The sequence below is a fragment of the Furipterus horrens genome, unplaced genomic scaffold (assembly GCF_987537825.1).
Source record: "Furipterus horrens unplaced genomic scaffold, mFurHor1.1.pri manual_scaffold_8, whole genome shotgun sequence".
In the NCBI taxonomy this organism is placed as follows: domain Eukaryota; kingdom Metazoa; phylum Chordata; class Mammalia; order Chiroptera; family Furipteridae; genus Furipterus; species Furipterus horrens.
Window position 1 is genome coordinate 10874132 of NW_028327178.1, and position 12925 is coordinate 10887056.

Consider the following 12925-nt stretch of genomic DNA (forward strand, 5'->3'; position numbering starts at 1 on the left):
ACTTCTGCTGAAAACTCTCTTCGCTTCAGGCACGGGGTTGTGGTGAAAGAGAGGACACAGATGGGATGTTTTGTTTTGAAAAGGGATTTGAAGGAGGAAATTCTTCAGCTAGTCACATCTCATATTTTCAGAAAATCTGCCATCTCGGGCCTTTCTTTTGAAGTGATTTCCCCTACAAATGACAAAACGCTCACTTTTCCACAAGGCAGCCTGCAGCCTGCTTTCCCCATAAAGATCCTACAGACATATGTAGCAGTGGAATTCTAGAAAGTTCCACAGTAGCAAACACAGGGCACGTTTTGATTAGAATTAGTGTATATAGGGTGGGGCAAAAGTAGGTTTACAGTTGTTTGTATGGAAAAATAATACAATAATTAATAAATAATACTACAAGAATAAACTGTTTCATGTACTCACAACTGTAAACCTACTTTTGCCCCTCCCTGCTATGCATATACATATATAAAATATACATTTTACACACACACACACACACACACACACACACACATATATATAGTCCTTTCAACAGACCAGGATATTTTCTTTAGCAATAATTTGTAGTTATAAAAATAACATCAACACAAGTGATTAAGATTTTTTTTTTTAATTATAGAAGATACAAAATAAAGACTCAAAGTCACCCCGTAACCCTCTTCCCTCTAAATGGATTGAATTTTGTCTTGGAGAGACCATTGAAGGGAAAGGCGTTTCTGCTCTGATCTTGTGTTTTGCGGTCAGCTCCTGGGGCACCTCTTGGATGGCGCTGTCCCCTCCTCCTTTCCTGGGTGCTTGGATGTTTTTTCTAAGTGCCCTTGCTGTTTGTAGTAATCTGAGTTCATCTGTTTAAAACATTTGGAGGACCGGAGACAGAAGGGACACCGCAGTGGGATTTGGCCCAGCCGTGCCTCCCGGGCATAGCCTTTGTGGGGCTGTGCGGCCATCTGTCCGGCCGCCCAAACCCTGACCTTCTGTCCTGAGATGAATTGCTGTTTCCCTTGCAGTCAATCAACGACAAGTGGGCGGGGAGCTCTCCTACACCCCAGGTGCTGTGCCGGGGTCTCAGAGATGCCCACATCCATTGCCAATGTTGGAGCTCACATCCACTTTCTACGGATTTTCCCGTTGGTCTGGTAAGTGTGCAGTGTCAGGAGCCGAGAGACACAACGGACGCTCCACCCAGGCTCTGAGCTAGGATGGCCTGGCAGGTCCAGCTGGAGATTTTGTACCTGGTCCCTGCAGGGTGGTCATACACCTGTGTGTCTCTGCTTCCTAAAGGGCTCAACAGTGGAGCTCTGAGATGGGCAGATGACAAAAATAAATGAGCACACAGTTAAAAAGAGCCCGTGTTTTTAACAACAGCTTTGTCACTAATGAGAATGGCAGGGACATGGTGGCTTCCTGCCAGCGGGCATCGTGTTCTGGTGAGTCTAATTCTGGACATGTGCATGGCTGGCTCAGGGTAATATTTCATGTGACCTTATTGTACTAGCGCCTCTCCAGCCATGCTTCCAATAAGCCTCATAGATTCGTATTCAAAATAATGTCCAAAGAAGTAGCAACTATTTCTGATTATAAAGGGCTCTCTTTTCTATATATATATATATATATATATATATATATATATACGGTTTTGCATGTGTATTGGGCACATATTCAACTGGCTGCAGATGGGAGGGGCCTGTCACAACCTGGTTCTGGCTCGTGTCCCGCATGTGTGTTCTGCTTGGCTGGACCACATGTGTGAAAGTGAGGTCTGGCATTTCTCCCCTATTTAAATCTACAGATGTCACTTAGGCTTAAATAGTTAAAAAAAAAAAAAAAATCAGAGACACAAAAACCTTACCTGCCTCCCAGCACAGGTGGGATATCTTCCAACTCTGCTCCAGCAGCTCTGAACCCCTTTGAGAGATTCCTTGTTCTAAAACTTGGGTCGAGGTTGAAAGGCAAGATGAATGCCAATTTCACCTGTGTGGTCATATGAGCACAGGTTTCATTTTTTAAAAAAGCCCTCACCAGAGGATTTTAGAGAGTGGGGAAGGGAGGAAGAGAGAGAGAGAGAAACATCTATTGGTTGCCTCTTGTATTTGCCCTGATCTGGGACCAAACCTGCAACCCAGGCATGTTCCCTCACTGGGAATTGAACCTGCGACACTTTGGTGTAGAGATGACGCTCCAACCAATTGAGCCACACCAGGCAGGTGAGGTTTCAAGTTCATGATGTGACAAACAAATATTTACAGGTTCTAATTGTCCCACTAGGTCAAGAATTTTTCTTTAATTCTGTGTTTCATGAGAGACCCACATGGTCCCAGAAAGAAATCACCACAGCCCCCACGCCACCCCCAATCACATTCACTAGAAGATATATAATCAAGAAAAGCCAGTCCGTGAGCTTCCATTTCAGGGCCCAGAAGTATTAGAAGCAATTCGAATGGGCCATCTCACCTCCATCTTCTTCTCCCTCCCATCACTTCCTTATTTTCTACCCACATCTCTGTGGGATGATAAGGTAGCGGCTTCTTCCCAGTGGGAAGTTGTCATGATTCTTTGCTTATTGTCTTATTTGTTTGCTGGGGCTGCCTTCTCCCTGCCCAGCCCTCCCATGGTGCGACCCCCACATCCTAAATGAGCAAACTGTCTCCCAACTGACGACCAATTTCAGATCCTAACGCTACCTTGTAGATCTCATTCCTTCCCCTATGCTCACACCAGCTTCTAACACACTACATGGGGGACATTCTGTTTAGTGTTGATCTCCCCCATTAGAATGTGAGCTCTGTGAGGACAGAGACCTTTATCTCATTTATTTACTGATGTATCCCTAATACGTAGAAGTACCTGGAACATAGTAGATGCTTAATAAATAGCTGTTGACTCTATCCCTGTCCCCCCATTTATCTATAAGTATCTGAATTTCATTCAAAATAGAGGTGTGAATTTCATAAATCATTTTACTGTTCACCAGGGAAAGTAATACAATAAAATATCACTTAAAATGACCTACAAGTATAAATGAACTATATTGTCCCCTATTAAGAAAAAAGTAGAATGAGAAGAAATCATGTCATATGATGGATTTATAGAATGTGTTATTTAGGGTTCAGTTTTCAAAAGTCATTTCACTCTGTTTTATGGGTCCTTTGCAAATACAGCCTCTCTGTGAACTCCAGTCCCCCTGTCCCAAGTCTCTTAAGGGGGCTGAACTATCAACGTTTTAATAATTTAATAATCCAGCCAGACACCTCTTAAAGACTCTCCCTTTCAAGCATCGCAGAGGCCTCCCTGCCAGAAACCAGCCCAGAAGCGCTGACAAGGCCATCTGCACTGTCTTCATGCTGGCTGTAGGTCAGCGTGGCTTTGGTCACATGCCCTTCCAGCTTCCAGTTTCTCTTTCATCTGGGAGAAGGACATGAAAGTTGATGATGGTTCAGTAGAGAGAAGGAGGAAAGGCCCCATACACAGGGATAATCTGGAGAGCCGAGGCTCAGAAGACCACCCCTGGGCGACAACAAGTAGACTCACCTGGCAAGGTGGGCAGCCTTTCATTGCATGAGGAGGAAGAAGGAGCAGACTGGGCCTTGACTGAGGCAGGACCTTTGCCGGTGAGTCAAGACATCTGGGCTTGTTTTTGTGGCTTGAGAAGGTACTGGAGGCTTAGCCATGGACAAAGCCTAGAACCTGGGGAGCGTAGTGCTTGCCTGGGAAGGAGGCAGCAGAGAGCATGCTAGGCACCTCCGGGCCAGCGAGCAGGAGAAGGCACCAGGAAGCCAGAAGGACACCATGTCTAAGGAGGGCTCAGACGCCAGCCATGGGAAGCCTGGGGTGACCGCAGGTGGAATGCAGAAGCCATACTAGGTCGTTCCATTCCAGCATCTGGGAACATCCCCCTCTGGGCAGCTTCCCTGGGGCTCTGCAGGGTAGGTGCCAACCCTGCACACAGGTCACTTCCGCCCCAAGGGACCGCAGGAAGGAAGCACCTGGCGGAGGTGGGGAAATCCCGCCGTCCCCATCAGGCAGACGGACTTGCACAGCGGGAGCCACTGTTTGCAGGGAGCCCCAGCTTCCGTTCTCAGAGTCGGCAGACCACGGAAAAGGCGGCCTTCGATGATGGATGCACTTGGTACTTCGGAGGCTCCCACCCAGGAGGTCGTCTGCATTGCCATTATTCCTGTCTGTAGTTACACTTCTCACTCACGATGTGGTCTCGAAGGCTGATACAGTCTTTACTATTGTTTGCACCACTGCGTCAGCAACAACGGCCATCTGCCTTCACCTGTACCAAGTGCGGCAGGGATTGTCACTCCCGAATCGGACTGCACAGCCATTCTCGGCGGTGCAGATAGACTCTCAAGAAGCTACGCCATCGTCTCTCGAGACGGACGGCTGCCGACAACGACAACTGCGTCACAGGAAACCGATCAATCAAACCAAACCCTGCACCAGTCACCTTCTCTCTCCCTCCTGGTGCCGGGCTTGGGATAAGGAAGAAAAACCACCCCTGCCCCTTTAAAAGGCAAATAAGACATACTTTTCTGCTACCAGCACGGTTCCCGTGAGGAAGAGAGAAAAAAGCACCCTACATCCGTTCTCGCCACCCAATATCCTTCTCCTCCTTCTTCGTTAGACACAGAACCCAACTTTGTTCCCAGTGGGCAGGTGCCTCGTTACAATACCGCATTTCCCAGACTCCCTTGCAGCTGAGGGTAGTCCTATGTCACAATTCTGACCAATGAGATCGAAGCAGAACCTCCCACTGGGGCTTCCAGGTGTGTTCTTTAAAAGGGATTGAGTGAGAGGGCAACTACGCCTTTTGCCCGCCATCCTTTAAGTTTTTCCTTCCTGGAACACAAACGAGAGCTGGAGCTCTAGTAGTGATGTTGTGACCACGAGGACAGGATCGAGTGGCCGCCAAGAAGGACCCAAGTGGCTGAAGACATTGTGGAGTTGCTGCCCCTGTCTTTGGCTCTTTGCCTCTCAAACTTTTCATTAAAGGAGAGAAAAAGAAAGCTTTATTTTGCCTAAATCACTTGTTACTCGATATATTCTTTTATGTAAATTATCCCTATTTAAAAATAAAGTTCTCAAAGACATTCACAATTGAGCATCTTGCGAATACCTTCCTCTTCTGCAGTGGTGCTCAGTCTTGGCTGCACATTAGTGTGACCTACTGTGCTGTTAAAAATGTCAATGCCTGGGTCCCCCTCTGAGATTCCTATGTAATTGGCCTGGGGCACGGCTCGGGTGAGGGATTTTTAAAGCTCTTGGGGTGATTCTAATGGGATTCTAATATGCAGCTGAGGTCGAGCCATTGGCTGATCGATTTTCTCAGCTGCTGTCTCATCAAACACTAATGAGCACCACAGTCGACGAGGCCCGTAGCTCAGCAGTTCAGCAGAAGCACCTGGAGGGCCTTTTAAAGCACAGGGTGTCCCAAAGATGCTGCTGGTCGGAGACCAGAGCTGCAGCTGGGGTGTGTTTTCTTTTGCCTCCAGCCTCTTCCTGTTGCGCCCTTTCCTTCACAGAGAAGCGCATTTTAAGCCATTCTGCCCAAACCTGGCAGGGGCTCTTCCCAGAAAAGTTTCTCTGATCCCCAGCACGACTTGAGGTTGGGGGCGGGGCGGTGCGCAGCCCTGCACTTTTCACTGCCTGCAAGAAAAAAGCTCTGGCAAGGATGTCACTGAGGAGCCCCCTGTTCGTAGAGGAGCCTGGTGATTTGTTTACAAGGTGTCAGACTGCGGCAGAAGGGAGGAACTTCCCAGAGAGGCCAAGAGAGCATCCCAGGGACACCAGCTGAACACTTGAAACATGAGCATCCATCAAAACCTACTGAAGAGCAGAGGGCGCCCCGCAGGAGGGCCTGTTCTCTCACTAGAGATCTTGGCAGATGAGCTCCTCGGCCTTCTGAGGATTGAGGACCCTCTTGAGGACTGGATGACAGCTCTGGACCCTCCCCCTAGGAAAAAACAAAACAAAACCGCGTCTAAGCATGGCATGCCATTGTTGGTTTCAGGATCTGGACAAATCACCAAATTCCACCCCTGGACCCGGGAGTAAGGCGTCCATCCTGAGGACAAGAGAAGTGGCAGCATTTCAGGCTGACATCTGGCACATGATGACCACAGAGCAGATGTCAGATGATTAAAGACAAGGCGTTTGACAGGAAAAGAGGCCAGTGGGTGACAGAGACCATCAGCTACATAATTGTAACAAGACAGATATTGGCTAAAATGAAATATTGATTATCAGTAATATGGCCCGATGAGTGGGGACCGCACCTGGAGACACACATAAAATTCTTGACTTTACCAACCATTTATTTATTCAACAAATATTTATTGCAAACCCACCATGTGATCAGGACTGTTCTGTGAGCTGGGGATACAGCAAGGCGCCTTGAGCTGGGGATACAGCAAGGCGCCTGTGCTCGTGTGCCTGGCCTTGTAGTATGGGCACAGAAAATAAACAAATGAATAAATGATGTCAGGAGGTAAGATACTCTGATGTTGGGGAAGGCCTCAACTTAGAGGAAAATTCCTCCCTCCTGCCAATTAAAGGACAACTAGAATAGAAACAAGAATGAGGTGAAGGAGTGAGGTATGCATGCATTTGGGGAAAAGTGCATAGACAGATAAAACAATAAGTGCAAAGGTCCTGAGGCAGGGCTGCATCTGACATTTGGATGAAGACTTGGGGAGGGTGTGGCATGGAGTGAGCAAGGAGAATAACAGGCGAAATATGAGGTTTGTCTGAGAGGGATGTAGGGAATCCTTGAATTTTATGCTCAGTGGGCTGGGAAACCATTGAAGGATCTTGAGCAGAAGGGTGACATGATCTAATTTAAGTTTTAAAAATGAATCAGCTTCCAATGAAGAAAATTAAGAGGCTTGGTCAACACTCTCATGATAGTAACAATCAGTTACATTCCCTTGCCTTATCAGGTAAATTATCTCTTCTCAGATATCAGTTTGCTAATCAGGGGTCAGCAAGCTTTTTCTATAAATGTGCTAGATAGTAAATATTTTAGGGTTTGCGGGCTATGTGGCCTGGTCATAACCACTCAGCTCTTCTGCAAGAGTGTGAAAGAGCCAAAGTCATTGTGTAAAGAAATGAGCTTGGCTGTGGTCCAGGTGACCAACCACCCCGGTTTGCCCGGGGCTGAAGAAGTTTCGAGAATCTAAGCCTTTCAGTGCTGAACTGGGGTAGTCTGGGCAAATGGGGCCCATTGGTACATTCCAATAAAACTTTATTTGTCGATACTGAGATGTGAATTTCATACGTATTTCCCATGTCATGAAATAGTACTCATCGTTCAATTTTTTTCAATAATTAAAAACTATGAACACCTTGCTTAGTTCATGTAAAAACAGACAGTGGGATTTGGCCCACCAGCTATAGGTTGTCAGTTCCTGGCCTTACCCAACTGTCAAGTGCATGACCATGACCTAGTAGTGCCATTAGGGCTGCCTTGCCCGTGTGTTCCTCTTCCGTCCTGCTCTCGGGATGCTAGCCCCGCCCGCCGCTCCAGCCTCCTTGCCTGCTTGTACGCTGTGTTCCTGCCACAGCACTTGGCTTCGAGTTCCTTGGCTCTTCCAAACTCCATCCCGCTTGAAGACTTTACACCTGCTATCCCCTGAGAATTCTGTCCCCTCAGTTTCATTCGGAGAATACATAGCTCCTGCTCAGACTAAGGTTTACATATGGGGCGAGGCAAACACAGGTTTACAGTTGTGAGTCTGTGCAACACAGAGTTTATTCTTGTATTATTAGTTATTAGTTATTGTATTTTTTCCCTACAAACAACTGTAAACCTACATTTGCCCTGCCCTGTGCAATTCCTGCATTAGAGTTTCTTATACACAGACACCTTCTTTGTTTATCCTGCCCCAGAGGTTGACCAGCAGGCTATGGCATGGCCTGGAGTGAAAATGCTGGTCCAAAGGGAACCCATGCTTACCCGCTACAATCAGTTCTCTGGCTTAGAGAGCCAAACTGGAGATACAGGGAGGGAGGAAGTTACCTGGCAGCACATGAAGAGACGGAAAAGACACCCAAAGAAGGTAGACAAGCAAAGGCCATTGAGTCTCAGGGGCTATGAGATCCCAGACTTAGCAGAAGATGATAGAAGAAAGCAGTAGTTACAGGTGAGCAGAAACTGTAGTTAGGGATGGTGACAGTTATGACAACTGGAGGAGCAGAAAAGAGAGCCAATGACAGCACCTTGATTTATTTCTGCAGTTCTGGGAGGGACCCGTTAGCCCAACCCGTGGCGCACCCACGAATCCTGACCATCTACCCCTTTCCACGTGGCCTTACCTTATCCCTGTTCGGGAGCTCCCACCTGGTTCCTGTCCCTTTACTGAACGTGGCCTCTTCTAAAAAACTTTCCCCAGCTCGGTGTTTTGCACATAGTAGGTGCTTAACAAATGCTGTTGAAATAATCTAGGAAAAGAATGCTTCCTGCCATCAACATTTTCCAACACACCACCTCCATTTGGGGGGTGGGATGGTTTGTAGTCATGTCCTCTGGGACACCTTTAGGGGTCCCCTCCATGTTTTATTCAGCCCGGTGTATGGCTCTCATTGCTGAGCTGAGGACCTGAGAAAAGCCGAGCTCATGCGGAGGCTCAGGCGACACCAGGACGATCTTGATCTTGGGCACGGCTTGCTCATGCCCGGGGGGAGGGACTGTAACTACAGTCACTGCCACAGCCCAATAGGAGGAGATAATCTCTGACTTCTTCATACGCAGCTGCAACGGGAAGCCCAGCAGGAAAGCAAGACAGGTTGTGCTGCGTGGAAGACGGGTCACCTTAACAGTGAGAAGCACTCAGAGTAGCTCTTGACTGGGCTAAATGTGCCAGGAAAGGGGAGAGGAAGGGACTTGCTCTCTAGGTAGAACAAGATTAGTTCTTGTCTGGTGCACTGAATGGGTCGACAGACACCCAACAGAACAACCTCATCCTCTCCTCTCCCTCTGCCTCTCAAGCCTTTCGAAAACTTTATCAGAATTAAAGCCAGATTCTGCTGTTGGGGAAGCTCTTAATGCAATCAGTTTGGAACAGTGAGGTAGCAAATGGGAAATCCTTTGGAAGCAGAGGTTTTGATGTGCAGGGACTTAGCCTACCACTCGGGGGCAGTAACACATGTCGGGAGTGAGGGCTGGCATTACCAGGATGCTCATTTCAGTCTGAATGGAAGATCACAGTTTTGGCTTTCCCTGGTTTTGTTTGTTTGTTTTTGTTTTTGTTTGTTTGTTTTTTCCAGGTGGCTCAGTTGGTTGGAGCATTGTTCCATACAGCAAAAATTGCAGGTTCGATTCCCAGTCAGGGCACATACCTGGGTTGCGGATCGGATCTCTGGTTGGAGCGTTTATGGGAGGCAACCGGTTGATCTCTCTCTCTCTCTCTCTCTCTCTCTCTCTCTCTCTCTCTCTCTCTCTCCATCTTTCTCTTGCTTTCCAAAATCAATAAAAACATATCTTTGGGTGAGGATTTTTAAAAATTGTCTAAGAAAAAAGTCTCAGTTGAATGAGAATTTAAAGGCATTTTACTCAGCTCCCTTGAGAAATGAAAATTCTTCACAAGCACACTACAAACACACGCACTCACGCACCTGCTAAACAGTGCAACGTACTGCTTGTATTTAAAAGGGGCTCTTTTTCTGCGGATGTCTGGCTGCATTTTTGAGAGGGAAAATCCCCACCAAACAAATGCCAGACTCACAGTTCAGTTCCTCTCTGGGGGAAGTTGCTGGAAGATGCTTAGGAACCTTGAAGCAAACTCAGGCTCTGTCAAGGTGAAAATCTCTATGCTTCACTTGCCAAGGTCACGAAGTTTTCTTGACGTGGGTGGCTGCCTGAAGCACCAGAGTGCTTCTTCCCTGAAGCGCCTGTCCCTTATTCATGCCCTTGTCATGGGTGGGGTTTCCTTACCTCAGCCCAAGGCCCCCCATACCTGCTTCAGAGAACTGGTGACAAACACTGCTATGACACATTTGTCCGTCTGTGTCCTCACTAGCCTCTCAGCACTATTTTCTGGAAAGGGCATCCTTTTTGGAATTCCCAGTGACCAGCATAGCACCCGGCACATGTTTGAATGTTGGTTGAATGTCTCATTCCCCTTTGCATCCTGTGACAGGGTTCAAGTATTCTAAGCACACAGTAGATCTGTGTCACCTAACTCTTTTTTCAGAGCATATATGGTGACCCAACTTTCTAAATTAGGTCCTTTGAAATGTTTAGATGCCACTTAAAGTTTTGTGACCTGGTGTGTGTTTGATCCGCTTCATTTTTTGTTAGAAAGCTTAGAAGGGAACTTGGATAGCAAAGAGTAGAAAGGGGATGTCCTGCTTCCTTCACCTCCTCACAGGCCCTAGGGCTCCTTCCACAGGAGGGGAAACAGAGGGGCAGGGAGACATTCTGCTGGTGGCCCCAGCGTAGGTTTTCTGTGACAGGGGAGGAGACATTACTCAGCCTGCATCAGGAAGGACAGCCAGCTCACTCCTCGCCCAGGTCCCGTGACATCTAAACCCTCCTCACACAGACTGAAAGGGCTCTGGTCCATCCCGTGCCCCTACCATGGCCCTTCTGTGGGTCCTGCCTGCTCATGATGTCGGCATCGGGCAAAATAAGAGCAGCAACATCATCACCTTCCGGCACTGACACCCAGGACGACAAAGTGTCCTTGATCCATAACCTCTTGGCCATGGACTCATCCAAATACACAAGAGCGGTTATTTCCCAATAGTAACAAAACAGAGGGTAAAGTCTGACTCGGTGTTTCTTCATCTGGAAAGAACGGAAGGACATAACTAGAGCCTTCGGGCTCCCTGTCTTGGGCTCAGTGATGGCCTCTGGTTCCTTGAAGTCTTAATGTCTTTGTGGAGTAACTGTCTAACTCCTAGATTGAGAGCAGCTTGGAGAAGGGACCCAGCCTCCTTCTTCTTCGTGTCCCCAGAGCCCAGTACAATATGAGGCACAGAGCAACCACATGACACACGTCTTTCCAGGGAGGGGCAGAGAATGTGGGGGAGAAGGTGCATAAACATGGATCTGCCCACCAAACTCTAAGATAGCAAACCAAGGAGCATCCCTCTGAAAGCTGAAGGAGGCAGTTCTCAGATGGCTAACAGGGAAGGGGACTTCACATGGCATCCAGCCACTCCTTCAGCAAGTACTGCTTGACTCCTCATGACGTCTTCTCTAGGCCGGCGACAACTATAGGACATCGCAGGGATGAAGCGGCAGAGCCTACAAACCTGGCTTTGGGGTTCAGGTGGGCCACAGACCGAATGTATGACCTTGGGCCCATTCCTTAACCTTTCTGGGCTTCAACGTCCCCCCCAGAAAAAGAGGCAGCTGGTCTCCAGCTCTAACATTCTATTGTTTCCTGATTCAAGGAAACACACCAAGGGGAAACAGGTTTAAGAATGAAGAGTCCAGAAAAGTGTACAGGTGAGCCATCTACATATGACAATGGCTATGCTATTTTACAAACCTCCTCTAGGGCTGGCTGGAACACTGGACAGACTCGAAGTGGCAACTGTCATGTTTGAGGCAGGCATTGTCCTAAGATGAAAGGATTTGTAGGGCCTCAGGGATGGGATTCACCAAGAGAAGTAAGGCCACTCCCTCAGGAAGAAAAACCCTCCATGTGGCCGCCTGGTTCTCTGCCGCCTCCCAGCTCCAGTGTGACTTTAACTGCACTTCCGAGTGGACCCTTTCAGCTTGCAAACTACATTGGGAGCCAGTGAGTGTCCCCAGGCATGCTTTATGCGAGAGCACCGGCAAGGGTCATCCTGGGGGATAGTGGGAGCCATGAACGCTGGGCTGGGGAGGATGCTGTGATCAGAGATCGGAACAGCGGGATCGTGTAGCCATGGCTTTGCCATGGGGAGTGGACGCTTTGCCTCCTGCATGTGTCCCTGAGATTTCTACACAAAGAACCAGGCCATTGACTTGGACGCAGAGCTGACACAGGCGGGAATCATAATATTAGCCACTATGTGAGCCAAGCCAGCAGAAAAGACGCAGAATGCCCGTCCTTGGCTCCTTATTTAATTCCATCTGACCAAAACCTCGGGGTGCTTGGGAATGAGGAGGAGGAGTATGTGGGGCTGGCTTTGCATTGTCCCCGAGCCTGGGAACCGTTTGGGACCCAAAGGCTCTGGGTCAGTCACTGCCACATCAGCTGGTTGGCTCACTAAGCTGGCCAATCCATGTTTGGAGAGCTGGCCACCTCTTCCTAACCCCCAAACCACCACTGAGATGTCCTTCCCTTCTCGTCCCTTCCACTCTGTGACTCCGGTGCTTCACAGTGCTTGGCTTTCTCTGCATTCTGAACACTCACATGGAGAGCTGTCACGTATGACTCATCTCTCGCAAATTCCACAGGCTTTCCTGCAGAATATCTCAGCAAAGCCGGCAGTGGGGCTGAGGATATTGATCAAATGCCAGCATGATTAACTCAGCTTTGACAGGACCTCAGCCACGGAACAGGGGGTTGTGTGGAATAAGTAGGCCAAGGAAGGTGACACGCAAAGGACATTAGAGTCAGGACATCCAGGGTGAGCTGTAGTTGCCCAACCAGATGATTCCATAGCCGTTCTCAGCCTCCATTCGCTACTGGGGGGAGGAGCCCAAACCTGCCCTCTTTGCCCGGTGTTAAATGGATCAAATGAAATAGTGTGGATGGGAGTGATTGGAATAACAACAGAGCCCTCTACCAATGCTTGTTCAATTAGTGCTTTCTAAAAAAAAACCAAAAAAACAAACAAACAAAACAAAACAAAAAAAACCCCAACTCACACAAAGAAATGTGTGTATTAATGACTTCAGGGGGTGCTGCTTCTCCTCTTGACATTGCTGAGGTGGAAGGACATGCAGGGCAGGCAGGGTGGACCTCCTTCTCTTTGGATGGAAGCT